General features: G+C 46.7%; 1 protein-coding gene and 1 long non-coding RNA gene across 6 annotated transcripts in view; one reads left to right on the top strand and one right to left on the bottom strand.

The window, feature by feature from the left end:
• DIS3L2 (DIS3 like 3'-5' exoribonuclease 2) overlaps positions 1 to 21001 on the bottom strand; it is a 356275-nt gene that overhangs the window by 47212 nt on the left and 288062 nt on the right. The window lies entirely within an intron of this gene.
• LOC147377664 (uncharacterized) lies at positions 10704 to 14919 on the top strand. The gene is made up of 2 exons (XR_015140225.1): positions 10704 to 12824; positions 14484 to 14919. It is a non-coding gene; the product is annotated as an uncharacterized LOC147377664 (long non-coding RNA).

The raw sequence follows: 21001 nt of genomic DNA on the forward strand, positions 1-21001 counted from the left end.
AAATAACCTGACCTAGACTGGGAAAGTGCAAAGACAGGGTTACCTAGACAGTGGGAAGGATGGAGGGGAGAGAAGAGGGCCCTCATTGGCAGAGCCCTGGGTGCAAGACTTGCAGGAGCTGAAGGATGGATTGGGAGTGGGGGGCATATATTGGGCAATGATGCTAGAGAGGAAGGCCAGGGCAGGGTATGCAGGGCCTTCTCAGCCATGTTGGAATTTCTGACCTTTACCTTACTAGCAAAGGGAAGCCTCTGACATGTTTTAAGAAAGGGGTAGATGACACGACCAAAGTTATGTTTTAGCAGGATCTCTTTGTCTATTACAGAAAAGACCTTTGTCTATTAGAGAAAAGAACGCAGCAGGGAGAGCAGAAGTAGGAGACCCTGTGGCAGGCGACTGAGCAGTGGGGGTGAGTGGTGATGGGGCTGGGACCAGACGGCACGTGGGCGAGATGGAGAGAAACGGACAATGTGAGATCTCCAGTAAAGGTTCAGGAACAGAATGGACAGAATATGCTGATGGATTCAGTGCTGGAGAATGTGAGGACAGAAAACAGGAAGTTGAGGATGGTTCAGATTTTTGATGTAAACAACCAGGCAGGTGGTGGTTCCACTGCTGAGCTGGAGGACTGAAAGCGGGGACGGGCAGACAGTCCAACGTCTGATTTTGGCCATGTTGACTTGGAGGCGCTCCTTAGCTTTTTCCTGATTAGGGAAGATCAGGAACAAGGATTCTGGTGATGATGTCTTGGTTTCTTTCCGGATTCTGAGAGGAGTGCTCAGGTGTGGCTGAGAAGCCAGAGCTTTGTGAGATGTGTCTGTCCTGCTGGGGCCCGGACGGTTAGGGCAGCTCTAACATTTCCAAATGCAGAGCTAGTTATCAGATTTACAAATTTCCTGGGTTTAAACATCACTAGGGAGGGAATTCCCTAGAGGTCCAGTGGTTAGGACTTGGTGATTTTACTGTGATGGTCTGGGGTTCAATCTAAGATCCTGCAAGCCACACAGTGTGGCCAAAATAGTTCAATTAAATTTTAAAAAATCACCAGGGAACTTTTTAACTAAAATTAACTGCACGTTAGGAGGATACATTATTATACCTTTTTTTTTCTTTTTTTACTGAAAGCTGCTGACACAACTACTGATGTGCATCATTAGATTCTGGATGCCTTTCCTCTTCCTTAGAGGGACATGAGCTTGTAGGAATGGCCTGTCCTCTCACTGACCCAGATGAAAATACAAAAGCAGAAACAAGCCCTGCTTCACCAGCATAGAGCCAGGAACTTCAAGTCAAAGGCATGTTTTCCCCACAGAGCACCGCTTGGATCTTCCCAGCCCTCGTTCAGTAAAACAGAAAACAGTTATTTACAAATATCTGTTAATTACAACCCCTTTTTTTTTCTTTACTTTCCTTTTTGTAGCTAAATTCAGGTCTCTATACATTTAGTCCATTTCAAAGTCTCTACTGTTTAGAAATTTTCAAAGCCTTCGATTCAGTGATTCAAGTTACAAATTTATGGCTTGGGAAAGTATCATAAATGTAGAGGAAAGAGTTTTCTTTTTTAAAAAACTATTTATTTCAGTATTATTTATTGGAAAGACTCCGAAAAACCAGAAATAGCAGAATAGTTAAATAAACCATACTAGAGTCAGGTGTAGAATAGCATATGGCTGTTAAATGGTTTATAAAGAATTTTTATTAACCTGGGAAAATATTTGGGTTAGATGAAAAGAAGCAAGATGCACATTTGATCAGTTCAGTTCAGTTCAGTTGCTCAGCTGTGTCTGACTCTTTGCGACCCCATGAATTGCCGCATGCCAGGTCTCCCTGTCTATCACTAACTCCCGGAGTTCACTCAAACTCACATCCATCAAGTCGGTGATGCCATCCAGCCATCTCACCCTCTCTCGTCCCCTTCTCCTCATGCCCCCAATCCCTCCCAGCATAAGGGTCTTTTCCAATGAGTCAACTCTTCGCATGAGGTGGCCAAAGTATTGGAGTTTCAGCTTCAACATCAGTCCTTCCAAAGAACACCCAGAATTGATCTCCTTTAGAATGGACTGGTTGGATCTCCTTGCACTCCAAAGGACTCTCAAGAGTCTTCTCCAACACGACAGTTCAAAAGCATCAATTCTTTGGCGCTCAGCTTTCTTCACAGTCCAACTCTCACATCCATACATGACCACTGGAAAAACCATAGCCTTGACTAGATGGACCTTTGTTGGCAAAGTAATGCCTCTGCTTTTGAATATGCTATCTAGGTTACTCATAACTTTCCTTCCAAGGAGTAAGTGTCTTTTAATTTCATGGTTGCAATCACCATCTGCAGTGATTCTGGAGCCCAAAACAATAAAGTCTGACACTGTTTCCACTGTTTCCCCATCTATTTCCCATGAAGTGATGGGACCAGATGCCATGATCTTTGTTTTCTGAATGTTGAGCTTTAAGCCAACTTTTTCACTCTCCTCTTTCACTTTCATCAAGAGGCTTTTTAGTTCTTCTTCACTTCCTGCCGTAATGGTGGTGTCATCTGCATATCTGAGGTTATTGATATTTCTCCCAGCAATCTTGATTCCAGGTTGTGCTTCTTCCAGCCCAGCATTTCTCATGATGTACTCTGCATAGAAGTTAAATAAGCAGGGTGACAATATACAGCCTTGACGTACTCCTTTTCCTATTTGGAACCAGTCTGTTGTTCCATGGCCAGTTCTAACTGTTGCTTCCTGACCTGCATATAGGTTTCTCAAGAGGCAGGGCAGATGGTCTGGTATTCCCATCTCTTTCAGAATTTTCCACAGTTTATTGTGATCCACACAGTCAAAGGCTTTGGCATAGTCAATAAAGTGGAAGTAGATGTTTTTGTGGAACTCTTGCTTTTTTGATGATCCAGCGGATGTTGGCAATTTGATCTCTGGTTCCCCTGCCTTTTCTAAAACCAGCTTGAACATCTGGAAGTTCACGGTTCATGTATTGTTGAAGCCTGGCTTGGAGAATTTTGAGCATTACTTTACTAGCGTGTGAGATGAGTGCAATTGTGTGGTAGTTTGAGCATTCTTTGGCACTACTTTTCTTTGGGATTGGAATGAAAACTGACCTTTTCCAGTCCTGTGGCCACTGCTGAGTTTTCCAAATTTGCTGCCATATTGAGTGCAGCACTTTCACAGCATCATCTTTCAGGATTTGAAATAGCTCCACTGGAATTCCATCATCTCCACTAGCTTTGTTCATAGTGATGCTTCCTAAGGCCCACTTGACTTCTCATTCCAGGATGTCTGGCTCTAGGTGAGTGATCACACCATCGTGATTATCTTGATTGTGAAGATATTTTCTGTATAGTTCTTCTGTGTATTCTTGCCACCTCTTCTTAATGTCTTCTGCTTCTGTTAGGTCCATACCATTTCTGTCCTTTATTGAGCCTATCTTTGCATGAAATGTTCCCTTGGTATCTCTAATATTCTTGAAGAGATCTCTAGTCTTTCCCATTCTGTTGTTTTCCTCTATTTCTTTGCATTGATCTCTGAGGAAGACTTTCTTATCTCCTTGCTATTCTTTGGAACTCTGCATTCAGATGCTTATATCTTTCCTTTTCTCCTTTGCTTTTTGCTTCTCTTCTTTTCACAGCTATTTGTAAGGCCTCCTCAGACAGCCATTTTGCTCTTTTGCATTTCTTTTTCTTGGGGATGGTCTTGATCTGTCTCCTGTACAATGTCACAAACCTCCATCCATAGTTCATCAGGCACTCTATCTATCAGATCTAGTCCCTTAAATCTATTTCTCACTTCCACTGTATAATCATAAGGGATTTGACTTAGGTCATACCTGAATGGTCTAGTGATTTTCCCCACTTTCTTCAATTTAAGTCTGAATTTGGCAATAAGGAGTTCATGGTCTGAGCCAGTCAGCTCCCAGTCTTGTTTTTGCTGACTGTGTAGAGCTTCTCCATCTTTGGCTGCAAAGAATATAATCATATTTGATCACATACCCCAAAAAAGTACATTTAAAAAAAAAAAAAAAAACCACAGATGGCATAGAAGACTGGAAGGAACAATGTCAAAATGGCAACAGCAATTGTTGTTGTCATTGTTCAGTTGCTCATTCATGTCCAACTCTTTGCAACCCCCAGGACTGCAGCATGCCAGGCTTCCCTGTCCTTCACCATTGCCAGGAGCTTGCTCAAACTCATGTCCACTGAGTTGGTGATGCCCTCCAATCATCTTGAACTCTGTCATCCCTTTCTCTCCCTACCTTCTATCTTTCCTAACATCAGGGTCTTTTCCAATAAGTCGGCTCTTTTCATCAGGTAGCCAAAGTATCGGAGCTTCAGCTTCAGCATCAGTCCTTCCGATGAATATTCAGGGTTGATTTCCTTTAGGACTGACTGGTTTGATCTCCTTGCTGTCCAAGAGACTCTCAAGACTGCAACAGTGATGGCTTGACTTTCTTTGCATTTTCCAAAGTCTTTATGAGAAACATGATGAGCTAAAATCTGTTGTCCTTAGTCACAGAGGAAAATTGGAAAACTTAATTCTTAATCCAAGTCTATGACCCAACCACTAATGTTGAAGAAGCTGAAGCTGAACGGTTCTATGATGACCAACAAAATCTTCTAGAACTAACACCAAAAAAAGATGTCCTTTTTATTATAGAGGACTGGAATGCAAAAGTAGGAAGTCAAGAGATACCTGGAGTAACAGGCAAGTTTGGCCTTGGAGTACAAAATGAAGCAGGGCAAAGGCTAATAGAGTTTTCCCAAGAGAATACATTGGTCATAGCAAACACCCTCTTCCAACAACACAAGCAACGACTCTACACATGGACATCACCAGATGGCCAATACAGAAAACAGATTGATTATATTCTTTGCAGCTGAAGATGGAGAAGCTCTCTACAGTCAGCAAAAACAAGACTGGGAGCTGACTGTGGCATAGATCATGAACTCCTTATTGCAAAATTCAGATTTAAAGAAAGTAGGAAAAACCACCAGATCACTCAGTTCAGTTCAGTTCACTCAGTTGTGTCCGACTCTTTGCAACTCCATGAACTGCAGCACGTCAGGCCTCCTTGTCCATCACCAACTCCCGGAGCCTACCCAAACTCATGTCCATTGAGTCAGTGATGCCATCCAACCATTTCATCCTCTGTCGTTCCCTTTTCCTCCTGCCTTCAATCTTTCCCATCATCAGGGTCTTTTCCAGTGAGCCAGCTCTTTGCATCAGGTGGCCAAAGTATTGGAGTTTCAGCTTCAACATCAAACCTTCCAATGAACACCCAGGTCTGATCTCCTTTATGGACTGATTGGAGCTCCTTGCTCTCCAAGGGACTCTCAAGAGTCTTTTCCAACACCACAGTTCAAAAGCCTCAATTCTTTGGCGCTCAGCTTTCTTTATAGTCCAACTCTCAGATCCACATATGACTACTGGATTTGAAATCCCTTATGATTATACAGTGTAAGTGACAAATAGATTCAAGTTCAAGGAATTAGATCTGATAGAAAGAGTGCCTGAAGAACTATGGACAAAGGTTTGTGATACTGTACAGGAGGCAATGATCAAGACCATCCCCAAGGAAAAGAAATGCAAAAAGGCAAAATGGTTGTCTGAGGAGGTCTTACAAATAGCTGAGAAAAGAAGAGAAGCTAAAGGAAAAGGAGAAAAGGAAAGATATACCAGTCTGAATGCAGAGTTCCAAAGACTAGCAAGGAGAGATAAGAAAGCCTTCCTCAGTGATCAGTGCAAAGAAACAGAGGAAAACAACAGAATGGGAAAGACTAGAGATCTCTTCAAGAAAGTTAGAGATACCAAGGAAACATTTCATGCGAAGATGGGCTCAATAAAGGACAGAAATGGTATGTACCTGACAGAAGCAGAAGACATTAAGAAGAGGTGGCAAGAATACACAGAAGAACTGTACAAAAAAGATCTTCACGACCCAGATAATCACGATGGTGTGATCACTCACCTAGCGCCAGACATCCTGGAATGAGAAGTCAAGTGGGGCCTTAGGAAGCATCACTACGAACACAGCTAGTGGAGGTGATGGAATTCTAGCTGAGTTATTTTAAATCCTAAAAGATGATGCTGTGAAAGTGCTGCAGTCAATATGCCAGCAAATTTGGAAAACTCAGCATTGGCCACAGGATTGGAAAAGATCAGTTTTCATTTCAATCCCAAAGGAAGGCAATGCCAAAGAATGTTCAAGCTAATCCATAATTGCATTCATTTTACATGTTAGCAAAGTAGTACTCAAAATTCTCCAAGCCAGGCTTCAACAGTATGTGAACGATGAACTTCCAGATGTTCAAGCTGGATTTAGAAAAGGCAGAGGAACCAGAGACCAAATTGCCAACATCTGTAGGATCACAGAAAAAGCAAGAGAATTCCAGAAAAACATCTACTTCCACTTTATTGACTACGCCAAAGCCTTTGACTGTATGGATCACAACAAACTCTGGAAAATTCTTAAAGAGATGGGAATACCAAACCACCTTACCTGCTTCCTGAGAAATCTGTATGCAGGTCAAAGCAACAGTTAGAACAAGACATGGAACAACTAACTGGTTCCAAATTGGGAAAGGAGTACGTCAAGGCTATATATTGCCACCCTGCTTATTTAACTTACATGCAGAGTACATCATGAGAAATGCAGGGCTGGATGAAGCACGAGCCCTTGATTCCAGCGCTAGAATCAAGATTGCTGGGAGAAATATCAATAACCTCAGATATACAGATGACATCACCCTTATGGAAGAAAGTGAAGAGGAACTGAAGAGCCTCTTGATGAAAGTGAAAGAGGAGAGTGAAAAGGCTGGCTCAAAATTCAACATTCAAAAAACGAAGATCATGGCATCTGGTCCCATAACTTCATGGAAAATAGATAGGGAAACAGTGAGAGACTTTATTTTGGGGGGGCTCCAAAATCACTGCAGATGGTGACTGCAGCCTTGAAATTAAAAGATTCTTGCTCATTGGAAGAAAATCTATGACCAATCTAGACAGCACATTAAAAAGCAGAGACATTAGTTTGCCAACAAAGGCCCATCTAGTCATGGCTATGGTTTTTCCAGTAGTCGTGTGTGGATGTGAGAGTTGGACTATAAAGAAAGCTGAGTGCCAATGAATTGGTGCTTTTGAATTGTGGTGTTGGAGAAGACTCTTGGGAGTCCCTTGGACTGCAAGGAGATCAAACAAGTCAATCCTAAAGGAAATGAGTCCTGAATATTCATTGGAAGAACTGATGCTGAAACTGAAACTCCAATACTTTGGCCACCTGATGCAAAGAACTGACTCCTTGGAAAATACCCTGATGCTGGCAAAGATTGAAGGCAGGAGGAGAGGTGGATGACAGAGGGTGAGACAGTTGGACACAAATTTAAGCAAGCTCTGGGAGTTGGTGATAAGACAGGGAAGCCTGGTGTGCTGTAGTCCATGGGGTTGCAGAGTTGGACATGACTGAGCAACTGAACTGAACTGAATTCTTAATTAACAAACTATTTATCTACAATTCAACAATATGGTGAGGACTTCCCCTGGTGGTCCAGTGGTTAAGAATCCACCTGCCAATGCAGAGCCCATAGGTCTGATCCCTCATCGGGGAAGAATCCACATGCTGAGGAGCAACTAAGCCTGTGTGCCACAACTACCGATGCCCAAGCACTCTAAAGCCCATGCTCTGCAAATAAGAGAAGGCACTGCTCTGCACTGTAACTAGAGAGTAGCCCCCAGGTGCCTCAACTAGAGAAAGGCTGTGTGCAGCAATGAAGATGCAGGACAGCCAAAATTAAGAAAAAAAAGAACAAACTCAATATGGTGAGTGAGTAGAGGTGGTGAGGGGGAGGGGGGAGAGGAGACAGGGACAGAAGAGCACATATATTTATTGAATGGAGAGCTCCTATTTATTGAAATGCTACCAAGTAAAGGCCTTTCTTTATGCTGATCACAACTATTTGAAATCAGTATTACTATTTCCTTTTAACAGGTGAGGAACTTGTGATGGAGAAAGGTAAGTTGTCAAACCATAATTAGGATTTCAGCCAAAACCTATGTTCTTTCCACCTTACCAGAATTATAGGACTTGGTGATGGCCTGGATGTAAACTGAGAGGGAGGTGGCAAAGACAACATCTGAGGTTCTTGGCTGTGGACAGTAGGGTAGGTGGTGTTGCTGTGATGTGTGCTTAGTCGCTCAGCTGTGTCCGACCCCATGGACTGCAGGCTCCTCTGTCCATGGGGATTCTCCAGACAGGAATACTGGAGTGGGTAGCCATGCCCTCCTCCAGGGGATCTCCCAACCCAGGGATCAAATTTTGGTCTCCCTCACTGCAGGTGGATTCTTTGCCATCTGAGCCACCAGGGAAGCCCAAGAATACTGGAGTGGGTAGCCGTTCCCTTCTCCAGTGAATCTTCCCGACCCAGGAACTGAACCAGGGTCTCCTGCATGGCAGGCAGATTCTTTACCAGCTGAGCCACCAGGGAAGCCCAGATTGTGTTGCTAGTTACTGTGACAAGGAGGAATAACTGGGTCAGGAGTGCTGATTTTAAGGTCCCTAAGAGGGATCTTAGTGGAGATGACCAGGATGAACTACATAAGTGATTCTGAATTTTATAAGCAAGACTGTTATCTGGAGGTTCATATTTGGGAAGCTTTGGGTGGAAAGGAAGATGGCACCAAAGCCACGAGACTGTCCCAAGAGCGTATGTGGAGTAAAAATGAGGTTTTTGACAGCACAACTGTATTTGACAGCTGGACAATGGAGACTGAGGATGGGTAGCCTTGAGTTCTGAATTATGATGTCACAGAAGCCAAGGTGGCACATATCTTAAGAGGGGAGCAGTCAGAAGCATCAAATCCTGCTAAGAGGTCAAGGAAGACAGGAACATGCCAAGAGCTTGTTGGATTTAGCAACAAGAACTCTCAGGACATTTTGGACAAGCTGACTTTGGTGGGAGCAGAGACCAGGGTGTGATAGGTTGAAAGATGAGTAAGTAGCATGTGCGGAAATGGGGATCTTGAGTGTGTTAACTCAGCACATTCGAGAGTGGCAGGGAAGAGCCAAGACTAATGGAATGGAATGGGGTTGAATAATAGGAGATAGAATCAAAGATGAGTGTATGGTAAGATGACAGGGACTTGTGTATTGTAAGATGACAGGGATCTTCAAGACCCAGATAATCACGATGGTGTGATCACTCACCTAGAGCCAGATATCCTGGAATGCGAAGTCAAGTGGGCCTTAGGAAGCATCATTACAAACAAAGCCAGTGGAGGTGATGGAATTCCAGTTGAGCCATTTCAAATTCTAAAAGATGATGCTGTGAAAGTGCTGCACTCAATATGCCAGCAAATTTGGAAAACTCAGCAGTGGCCATAGGACTGGAAAAGGTCAGTTTTCATTCCAATCCCAAAGAAAGGCAATGCCAAAGAATGCTCAAACTACTGCACAATTGCACTCATCTCACACGATAGGAAAGTAATGCTCAAAATTCTCCAAGCCAGGCTTCAACAATACATGAACCGTGAACTTCCAGATGTTCAAGCTGGTTTTAGAAAAGGCAGGGGAACCAGAGATCAAATTGCCAACATCTGCTGAATCATCGAAAAAGCAAGAGTTCCAGAAAAACATCTACTTCCGCTTTATTGACTATGCCAAAGCCTTTGACTGTGTGGATCACAATAAACTGTGGAAAATTCTGAAAGAGATGGGAATACCAGACCACCTGCACTGCCTCTTGAGAAACCTATATGCAGGTCAGGAAGCAACAGTTAGAACTGGACATGGAACAACAGACTGGTTCCAAATAGGAAAAGGAGTACGTCAAGGCTGTATACTGTCACCCTGCTTATTTAACTTCTATGCAGAGTACATCATGAGAAACGCTGGGCTGGATGAAGCACAAGCTGGAATCAAGATTGCTGGGAGAAATCTCAATAACCTCAGATATGCAGATTACACCACCATTACGGCAGGAAGTGAAGAAGAACTAGAGTCTCTTGATGAAAGTGAAAGAGGAGAGTGAAAAAGTTGGCTTAAAGCTCAACATTCAGAAAACAAAGATCATGGCATCTGTTCCCTTCATTTCATGGACAATAGATGGAGAAACAGTGGAAACAGTGTCAGACTTTATTTTTTGGGGCTCCAGAATTACTGCAGATGGTGACTGCAGCCATGAAATTAAAACACGCTTACTCCTTGGAAGAAAGTTATGACCAACCTAGACAGCATATTAAAAAGCAGAGACATTACTTTGCCAACAAAGGTCCGTCTAGTCAAGGCTATGGTTTTTCCAGTGGTCAGGTATGGATGTTAGAGCTGGACTATAAAGAAAGCTGAGCACCGAACAATTAATGCTTTTGAACTGTGGTGTTGGAGAAGACTCTTGGGAGTCCTTTGGACTGCAAGGAGATCCAACCAGCCCATCTTAAAGGAAATCAGTCCTGAATGTTCATTGAAAGGACTGATGTTGAAGCTGAAACTCCAATACTTTGGCCACCTGATGCGAAGAGCTGACGCATTGGAAAAGACCCTGATGCTGGGAAAGATTGAAGGCAGGACGAGAAGGGGACGACAGAGGATGAAATGGATGGCATCACCAACTCAATGGACATGAATTATGAGTAAACTCTGGGAGTTGGTGATGGACAGGGAAGCCTGGTGTGCTGCAGTCCATGGAGTCACAAAGAGTTGGACATGACTGAACTGAACTGAACTGAACTGGATGAGGGAGTGGGAGGGACTGGGGGCTGTGGTCAGAGAGTAGGTTGTATATGATCTTGGAGACGGAACAGTCAATCACAAGATCGAAAGAAAGGTCAAGAAATGGAGAGTCCGGGGTTGAGGGGGTGGGGGGTGGGGTCCTCCGTGAGAGGTCAGATATCAATTCAGGATGATGATACACTGTTTCCCAGATAAACCAATTCACAAGGCGTGTCCTGCAGGTGTTCAGGTTGTGTGGGTGTGTGTAGGCACCTACTGTGTGAACAGTTCTACATGAATGCATCAGTCCAACTGGTTCCTCTATACATGAATGAATCAGTCCAACTGGTCCCTCTGCAGATGTAAGAGCATGTCCAGCAGTCACTTTCTCCTTCCTCACGAGACTCTAGCTTCATTCAGCTACACTCTCCTGCCCCAGGCCAGCGGATTCAGAGGGAATCAGATCCAGTCTCCAGGGCTGGGCCTGGCGGTTCTAAGGTGACCTCACACATCTTCCAGTAACTGATCAGGAACCTAAGCCAGTCAGTGCATGGCATTTCCTGGCCCTAGGAATGGGTTCAGGAATGGACATGTGATCCAGTGGAGGCCAATGTTTGCTGGGTGCTTCCGAGCGCGAGGGCCAGAACTGTTGCAACTTGCTTGCTACCAGCCCGAGGAGGAAGCCAACTCAGGAAGGAAGCAGACTCAAAAGACCTGAGAAGAGCAGAGCCAGGGCCTCGACAAGAGCCGAGCCTGCTCCCTGCCAGCCTCCCGGGCCTCGGCTGCTCTTTGTAACCGCTCATTATTTCTCTGGAGGACACCGACACACTCCACTTCCTTGGCTCCGCTTGCTCTAATCCACTCTCCATAACACAGCTGAGTCATCCTTCTAAACACAAGCCTGATGACATGGCCCTCTGTAAGGACCTTTGATGGCTTCTCCTGCTGTCTATACGTTGAAAGTACAGAAATGAATGAAACACAGTCCAGTCCTTCTGCAGGTTGGTTGCCGCATAATCGAACGTGGACTGCGACCGAGGGTCGAGTGAGGTGGCAAGTGCTGAAGTGGGTGCGCCCACCAGGGAGGGCCTCAGGGGAGACGAGGAAGTCTTGGAGGAAAAGCTCGAGTCAGCCTGATGGGAAGAGCACCCTGGCCTCCTCCTGCCAGAAGGCTCCACGCTCTCCTTCCACACCACACTGCTCACTGCGAGCCTGGACAGTGCCAGGCACGTCAGACTTCCAGGCCCTTCCATGTGCTTCTGAAGGAGTCCTTCTGGTCTGTCCCAGCAAGATCTCAAGCATCCTTCGAGATTCTCTCTGTAAGAGTGGATCTTCCAATTCCCTCCTCGGGGGACTGGAGGCATGGCTGCTCTTCCCCAGGGCGTCCAAGGGATCAGGAGTGGGAGCTTCACCAGGTACCCGGGGCACTCGGTGCCCTAGCTCTGTCCACAGCAGGTGCCCAAAGCCTGGTGTTGAGCTGAACTGCAGAGCAGAGGTTCAGAGCATCTTGTTTACCTGTCAACCACAAACTGCTCAGGTCATTTCATTTACAGACACAGAATCACACCCCCTGTAGGCTCCTGAAGTCACCCCACTTTATGGAGTTTGCAAGTCCTCACTTCTGTAAAGACAGCCTGTGCCCATCTGCCTGCCTTTGGTCACTGTACCTCCAGACTGCCAGCAGCGGCTCAAGTCCTTCCGGTGCCTAGGGGCTCCCATCTCACAGCGCCTCTGAAGAGGCGCTCAGTCCATTGCTCCACAATACTTACAGAAGACACCTCACGAGCTGAGCGTGGTGAAGAAACAGGCAGGCCTAGAAGCCACTCTCTGTGCCAGTGCTGGCTCTAATCAGGGCCCGTCCACCAAGTGGCTCGGCTTGGGCCGCTGGCCTGCCAGGATGACAGCTGCTCCGAGACGTCATGCGGTCCGGCCTTCCCTTTCCAGAAGCAGTGCCATGTCAAGCAGAAGAGCCCGCTATGAGTCAACCTTCTCCCTGGGAGGACAGTTTCCAACTGCACGACATTCCTGTACTGCGTACGGAGGGAAGGCAACAAAGGAACCACGAGAAAGTGACAAGGCTGCTCTGTCGACTTCCACCAGCAGAGGAGGGAGGCTTTAAATGGGTCTGCTTAGAGGTAAGGTTTTCTTTTGGACAAAGGACGAGCCAGTCTCTCTAGCAGGAAGAGAAGAGCCTATGGCGCCCAGGGGCTCAGGCTGGACCCCAAAGGAGGGCAGAGACTCCTGTTGGGACCCCTTCTGACCTTGCCCGCCTGCTTCAGGGTGGGCCCTAGGAAAACCAGCACTGTGGGTGATCTGAAGGAGCTGCGGTGAGCAAAAGAGGCTGGAGGCCTCCCCCACAGACTGTGGGAATGTGGGGTGCAGGCCCTGTTGGAGTTGTTGGGCCTGCGAAGGTCCTCCTTCAGCCCCCTCAGGTCTTGGCAAGCAAGAGGACAGGGCCATCTTCCCAGCTGGTGCAATAGGTGAGCATTAAGACTGACTGACTCTGGACTGAGGCAGGCTTCCTCAGGGCTCTCAGACACCACTTGAGGAAGGGCCTTCGGGTGAATCTCAGGGGAAGAACAAATGCCCCAGGCCAAGCAGCAGAGGGGTCCACGGAGTCATTTAATGTAACCATGAAAAGAAAGAGACCTTTCTTTGTACATCAGGCCAGGGAAGTCAACGGGCTGGATTACATTCATGAGAATAACTGGAAGAGAGGAATGGGACTGTTCAACAAAGACGGCTGAGGGTGGCTTGTGAGATGTTCCCCCAGGCTGATGAGCAAATTGGTCTTTAGTCCGCTCAGGTGCACAGCTGGCATTCCCAAACAGCCACACTCCTGGGGAACAGACACACAGGCCATGTGGTACTAAACTCCAAATGGCTAAGTAATATCTCAGAGACTCCAGTGCTTTTGAAAATGCTGGCCTGATCTAAGAAGGGTAAGAGACGCATTAAGAAGTTTAGGAATGGCCTGTCTTGTCCAGAACCAAGGTGGCCTCTGATGGGCACCCAGCTCTCTTTCTGGCCATGGTCTGGATGGCACCTGCAGGCCATGCAGAAGAGAGCGGTTTCCCTCTCCGCAGGCTGCTCGGTGACTGAATAAGGGCGACCCCCATGACCCCACTCTGAGTTCCTCTCACAGGGGTGTAACAAGAGAGGTAGCTGGTGAAAGCAGAGTGCTGGATCTGGGGCCAGGACTGCTCTGGTTCAAACCAACATGGGTTCTGCAGGAGGCCTGCGAGCTTGCTTCAATCTGCTAGCTATTAGGACCAAAGTTCAAACGCAGGTCAGGGACCAGGCTGGGACACCTCCAGCCTCTCCATGGCTGACTTTTCCCTCACAGTCCAAGGGTCCTGCAGGGTGTCCAACTCTTCCTGAAGCCCAAAGTGGCAAATCCCATCACAGTTCAAACATCTCAGGTATGCTATTTATGGCACACTTAAAAAAGAATAGAAAAGCTACTTCTACCTGAGCCTCAGTTTTGCAAACTGAGAAAATCTTATTAGAAGGAAATCTTCACGTTCTCTCTGAGGTGATCGTTAGTTTTTCTTCTTTAGTTTTCATTGTTTGGTTTGGATTTCCTCAGCATTATTTCCTTTTTTTCCATCTCCTCTGTGCTTTCTTTTATAAGACAAAGATGCTGTGGACTTGGCTTTCACTTGGTTCACAGTGATTCTATGGCAATGTATTAAGTTTCTTTCTCCTAAGTCCACTGAAGTCTTTTTGGACTTGGAGAGAGCTTTTTAAGAAAGAACTTGCTCATTCAGCAGGATTTTCCTCCCCACCCCAAGCTCTGGTTCTGACCTGGAAAAAATAAGAGTGAGAAAGAGCAAGAGAATCCTGCAGTCCTGACGCTCAACGGCACAAACCACAAAAAAGAAGCTTGCTCCAGTAACGTAATCATGGAGGTTTCTGGCACCTTGGTCTTTCAAGAAAAATACATCCATCTGCTGGCACAGCGACCCATCAAACTAAATCCTGTTCAGCATGGAGTTCCCGATTCATTAGTGTTGGAAAGTCTATAGCGAGGCTGGCCGATCCCACTGGATGACGCCTCCCTGCAGCGGCGTCTATAAACCCCACAGCTGTGTTTTCACTTAAGGCCACTTCTCCTGACTCCATCGCACCTTGTTCCAGAGGCTCATTCTATCCTCATTAAGGTTCAAAATGACAGGTCAAGTCACACAGAGTGAAGTCAGAAAAAGAAAAATAAATATTGTATATTAACGTGTGTATGTGCAATTTGGAAAAAGGGTATGTGAGTGAAAGCTTCTCAGTCGTGTCCAACTCTTTGTGACCCCATGGACTACAGCCCACCAGGCTCCTCTGTCCATGGAATTCTCCAAGAAATAATACTCAGATGGGTAGCCATTCCCTTTTCCAAGGGATTTTCCCTTTGACCTAGGGATTGAACCTGGGTCTCCTGCAATTCTTCACCATCTGAACCACCAGGGAAGCCCAAAGGGTATAGATGATCTTATTTGCAAAGCAGAAATGGAGACAAAGATGTAGAGAATAATCATATGAACACCAAGGCGGGAAGGGGTGGTGGGATGAATTGGGAGATTGGAATTGACATATATACACCATGTGTGTGTTCTCAGTCAGCCGTGTCCAACTCTTTGTGACCCCCTGGACTGTACCCCACCAGGCTCCTTTGTCCATGGGATTCTCCAGGCAAGAATACTGGAGTGAGTATTCTTGCCTGGAGAATATACTGGTTCCCCATTTCCTTCTCCAGGGGATCTTCCCAACCCAGGGGTTGAACCTGCGTCTCTTGGGTCTCCTGCATTGGTAGGTGAACTCTTTTACCAGGCCACATATACACACTCCTGTGTATAAAATAGATAACTAATGAGAACCTACTGCACAGCACAAGGAACTCTACCCAGTGCTCTGTGTTGACCTAAATGGGAAGGAAATCCAAAACAGAGGGGATATATGTAAACATATACCCGACTCACTTTTGCTGTACGGCAGAAACTGACACAACATTGTAAAGCACTTATACTCCAATAAATATTCATTTAAGAGAATGACAAGTCAAAGATTCTCCAAAGCTGAGGTATTTTTACTTGCTCAGAAAAGCCGCCTTTCTCCACAGCTATGGTCAACCCATGGGGAGTAAGTAAGTGTTAGTCGCTCAGTCGTGCCCAACTCTTTGCTACCCCATGGACTGCAGCCCACCAGGCTCCTCTGTCCATGAGATTTTCCAGGCAAGGATACTGGAGTGGGGTGCCATTTCCTTCTCCAGGGGATCTTCCTGACCCAGGGATCGAATCCAGGTCTACTGCACTGCAGGCCGATTCTTTACCGACTGAGCTACAAAGGAAGCCCATGGGGAAGGGTGCTCTTATTTGGGAGTCACAGAGGCCAGACTGGTTGGTTCACTCTGGGTTTGCCTCAGTCAGCAAGCCAGTCCTGTCCGCCATGCAAGGGTTACCTCATGGCTCACCAGCCTGGCGAGGCCACTGGCGCTCTGCCGGCCGTGACCCCATGGCACCTCTGCCTTTCTCACTGGATAAGACCAGCACAGAAGTGCTCACTGCCTTCCCCAGCACCTGGGCTGGCACAAAAGGCACTCCTCTGCCCCAGCCTTCCTGACCAGGCCCTTCCCTGGTCACTGGGCCTCCTCTTAGGCTCCTCAAATCCCTGAGAAATATGACAACAGGGAACACAAAGCATGGGGAGCAAGTCTACAGCTGTCACACGCAGTCAGAGGTGGGGATGGTGTCACGAAGGTGCTCGACACCCCCACAGCAGGAGCTAGTTTGAGGGTCTTCATGGCCAAAGAGGGTGACTTGTGTTGGACATGACCAGATCAGAACCATCTCTGCTCAGCTCTAGGGCTCAAGCCAACCACTCTTTGGGATGGGAGCTGCCTGAAGCTGCTTCCACAGAGGAGTGCCCCTGTGGACGGTGGCGGGCTGCACGTGGCCCCTCCATGTGCATGGAGCTGGCTGTGCATTTTGGAGAGAGACTGTCTGGGTCCCTTGGCATTTAGAATATGTCATCAGTTCTGTGGCCTAGCCATTTGCTTTCTAAAGCCTGTGGCTGACCCCAAACTGTGGAGAAAATCCCCTCAGCAGAGCCCCCACTTCGGCATCCTTGCTACCTAGTTTCTACCTCTGCATTTTAAATACTGAAACCAGGATATATGATCACAGGAATTCCTGATCACGGGAATTATGTTCACTCTTCTAGATGTCCTATTACTTCTGCCTCCTAAGGAGCCTAAGTGACAGGCTACCTGCTCACTCAGGGAAGTCGACTCAACTTTGCCCTTGAGTCAAGTTAGGCTGCAGGGAAGTGACATCTATAGATGACATGAGCTTGCTCACTTATCTGCCTTCTTCAAGCTGTGTTTTATCCAACTTTCATCTGAGTGTTTTTGTGAATAACCTTATCACACCTCCTTTCTTCATTGGCCGAACATGTAAAATCTGTCCACTACAATACATAAGGACCTGATATCAAGCCTCATGTGAAGAACTGCCTGTAGTGCCAGGAAAAGGGTCCCTTGACTTTTAATGAGATTTGTTCTAAGAAATAATGTTATGAAATCTCTCTTCTCCGCAAAGCAGGAAGCTACCTCTGCATTTCCGATACTGAAACCAGGAAACATGATGCCCGATCACAGGAATTACGCTCACTCTTCTAGATGTCCTATTACTCCTGCCTCCTCACCTTGGTTCTGATTTTCCATTTTTCTTTCTACTGTATTCATTTTACTGTGTATTCCATTTGTTGTAAGTCTCCTCAAATCTGTTTTGGAAACAGTTAAGAGTACACATAAATAAAATAAAAGCCAAACATACGTAAAAATAGGAGATCCGGGCAAGTTCGAATACAACTTGACTGAACAAGGATCATGATGGTAGGCACTCAGTTTGTGGAAGAAAGAAAACGGGACACGAGCCTCAGAGCCAGTGATCAAGCTGGCTCTATTCTTGAAAAAACAGGAGAGAACAGAATGATCTTCCAGGGAATTGGCCTCAGTTTCCAGGGACTTGAGGAGTTGCAGTTATATAACCCCACGCTGGAAGCCAGCAGCCCTGGCCTTGCCTCTGTTCCTCCCCAGACTCCGGGCTGGTGTGGGGTTTTGAAGGCCTTAGCCTTCCCACCTGTAAAATGGGGCTGAGTTCCTTTATGGTCATCCCCATGGTTTGTTTTATGGATGAATGTGAGATACTTTCCAGGTTTACTGGAAGAAAGCCATGGTAATAAATCCCTGCTAAATCTGTCAGAAGAGAAGCTCTGAAGATTTTAGGAGGCCCAGCGCTCACATTTTTAGATGTTTCATAAAGAGGCAGCAGAGAAGAATCCCCTTGCATCCTGGTGTCTTATGTGGCCAAGAGCAACTGTCAAAGTTCATGACTTGATTCCACACCACTGTGTTTCCTTCCACCCAGATGAGGCCAAGTGTCTGGACAACGTATTCCAGGACAACATTCTAAGGTCCCTTCTGGTCTGAGGGCTGCCAATCTGCCCCACTGTCCTGCTCCTGCCTTCACTACAGCAGTGGCTTAGCAGCGCCTCCTGGCAAAACCATCACTGTTCACAGCCATCCAGTCACAAATTGGCTATTGATCGGACAACACTTACTCTATTGCTCACAACAGCCTGAAAGGGACACCTAGGGGAACCATACCTGGGGCTACAGGAGCTCTCTGTTCTCATCCAAAATAATGATTAGTGTCTTAAACAGGTTTTTCTTTTTGAACAATATATCACTCAAATAGGTATCATTCTATGGTAAAAACCAGAGAACAGATGAGCACTGTGATCTTTAAAGAAAATACAGAAAGTAGCTTATAGCTAGGATGATATACAAAGATTAAAAACATCTAAGGAGGTTAGGGGAGGATATTAGAAAGGGCTCGGATCCAGCAGAGCAAACTTTCTATTTGCCTTGCTAACTGAAAAATCAGCTTTGGTAATACAGAATCTTTGGATAATCTCGCAGAGTTGAAAATCGTTTTAAGAAACTAGACGTAATGTTCAATGTTAAAAAGAATAAGTTTCACAATAATCTTAAAGAAACAGTTTCAATGGGCAGAAATGTGTTTTCCCTCCAATGTTTGTGTAATCTCTCAAGGGGCTCTGGGCTGGAACTTGGGGGGCTGTCAGAGGCCCCCCACAGACTGCAGGGACCTTGGGGATCCTCTAGGATAACTGTCCAGAGCATTGGACAGGTTTTCTTTCCAGCACTCTTAAAAGGTCACCTTTAGCAGTGACCCTCCTGCCTGGGCACAGGCCTTATATTAGAAAGGAGTTCATTTCACCTGTGAGTGGGGGTCCCTCTAAACAACAAGCAACACTGCAGAGAAGGAATGGGTACAGACACTTCAGAAGCTGGTTTCAAATCCTGGCTTTACTTCCTATGAGCAACTCGACCCCAGGCAAGTTACCTTACCTCTCTGGACCTCAGTTTCCTCCTCTGTAAAATGGGGACAATAATGGTACCTACTTCACAGGGTTGTGTGGAAATCACAGGAGAGAAAGCACATTAGAACAGTACCTGGCTATGGCAAAATAAATGTTCCTGATGTAATAAGGCTTAGAGTTATTCCTCATAATGAGTTGAGATCAAATTTAGAGGACAGCACACTGGAACAAGCGACTGGGGGAGACTCAACAGTTCCAGATGTGATCCCTCTAATACCAGAGGCATTTCCACAGTAAGAGGGTTCAATTTCTTAACTGGGGTGGTATTTGGGAAGCCCCTTCTCTGTGCGCAGGACATGCAGCAGGGGGGTACTCTGCAAGAGGACACACGCTTCATGGCCTCCCTGTTGGCTTCAGGAGCCCTGCCAGCTCTTGCGGTGGCCGGGAGGCCGTGCTGCTGCGGGGTCGTCCGTCACAGGCAGCCCTACTGGACCGTGTCCCAGGTCTCCTGGGTTGTTCCCCACTGCAGCAGCAGGCAGGGAGGCCACGGTACCCCAACGCGAGGCTCGCGCCTCAACAGAAAAGCTCCCAAGGCCCCGCCAGGGTGGCAGATGTGTCTCAAGGTGGAGCTGCCCGGCATCTCTGCACCAGCAACAACTTGTCTGTTAATCCCTGCCTGGGAAGGGAAGAGGCCGCGACGACCTGCTAGAGCATGGCGGAGGCTGGCTTCTGACAGTCCGGATGTGGGAAAACTGCTTCTATCGTGGTCGGATTCTTCCCATTTATTCTCAAGTTGAAACATGTCTCCAGCTGTATATTTGTTTAACTCTCACACTGTCCAACTAGATTGTCAGCTGCAACAGAGACAGCCCCATCGATTTCTGCTTTTGATCCCCACAAACCTTAAAAAAAAAAAAAAAGAACTCCGAGAGGCTGTAGGGCTGTGCCATTAGCAGCAGAAATAAGAGGTCCCAATATTCAACCAGACACAGCACCGAGCACACCACATGTACAGGTTCTGTTACTGCCATTTCAGGCGAGGAAACCGAGGTGTAGAGAGGTTGAGTAGCTTGCCTACCCAGGGTTGGGTGCTGTATCAACCCACTTGGCAGAGCCAGAAAGGGACCCCAAACCCACCTAACTGCAGTCTGGGCAGTCCCGGGGGCCACACCTGCTATTCCTTCATCTGTGAAGAGGGCACTAAGCTGGATGCTGGGGCTCCAACCATGTTCTTCTCTCTTCTAGATTCCAAGAGACAGAGGACAGTAACTGGGGTTCAGAGCGTCAGTCTTGCAGGGCTCACTGGCAAAGGTCTGACCAAAGAACAACCGAAATTGAAGGCCAGCTGCCTTAGTGAGAAACTGTGCAGACCGTCCGCCCAGCTTCAGGTGGAGAAGCTGGACCACAGAAGGGAGACTCCTGGGTGGGCCTGCCAGAGGCCAGAGCCTGCTGGCAGACTGGGGGTGCCGGGTAAGCCCACTCAACTGAAGGCAAGGGAGAGAGAGCCACGTGGGCTGGCTCTGTTTCTCCAGTTCAATGCACTTGCCCTCTGATTGACACGGCTCAGTCGCACAGTTAGAAGAGCAAAACTGCAGCCAAGGGCTTTCCGGGTTTGCTAAAATGGGAAGTACCAGCCAGCTAGTCAAAACACTGAATAGCAGGAATGAAAAAAAAAAAGAGCAACAACAAAAACTAAGATTAATACAGGATCTATTAGTATCCTACTGAAGAAATGTGTTGGGGACCCAGAGAGCCAGTCTCCATTATGTAGACCACGGGCTGTCCCTCACGTCATCTGTAAAGTGAAGGCCTCAGAAGAGAGACTGTCCTGGGCGCCTCTAGCCATGAACTTTACAGTTCTTTGGGCAACTACTTGCTAAACATGCTCCCTGTTCTGCTCAGCACCAGGCGAGGCACCCCA

Source organism: Bos grunniens, chromosome 2, assembly GCF_055505025.1.
Source record: "Bos grunniens cultivar Pamir isolate PY7600 chromosome 2, Bosgru_T2T1.0, whole genome shotgun sequence".
NCBI lineage: Eukaryota > Metazoa > Chordata > Mammalia > Artiodactyla > Bovidae > Bos > Bos grunniens.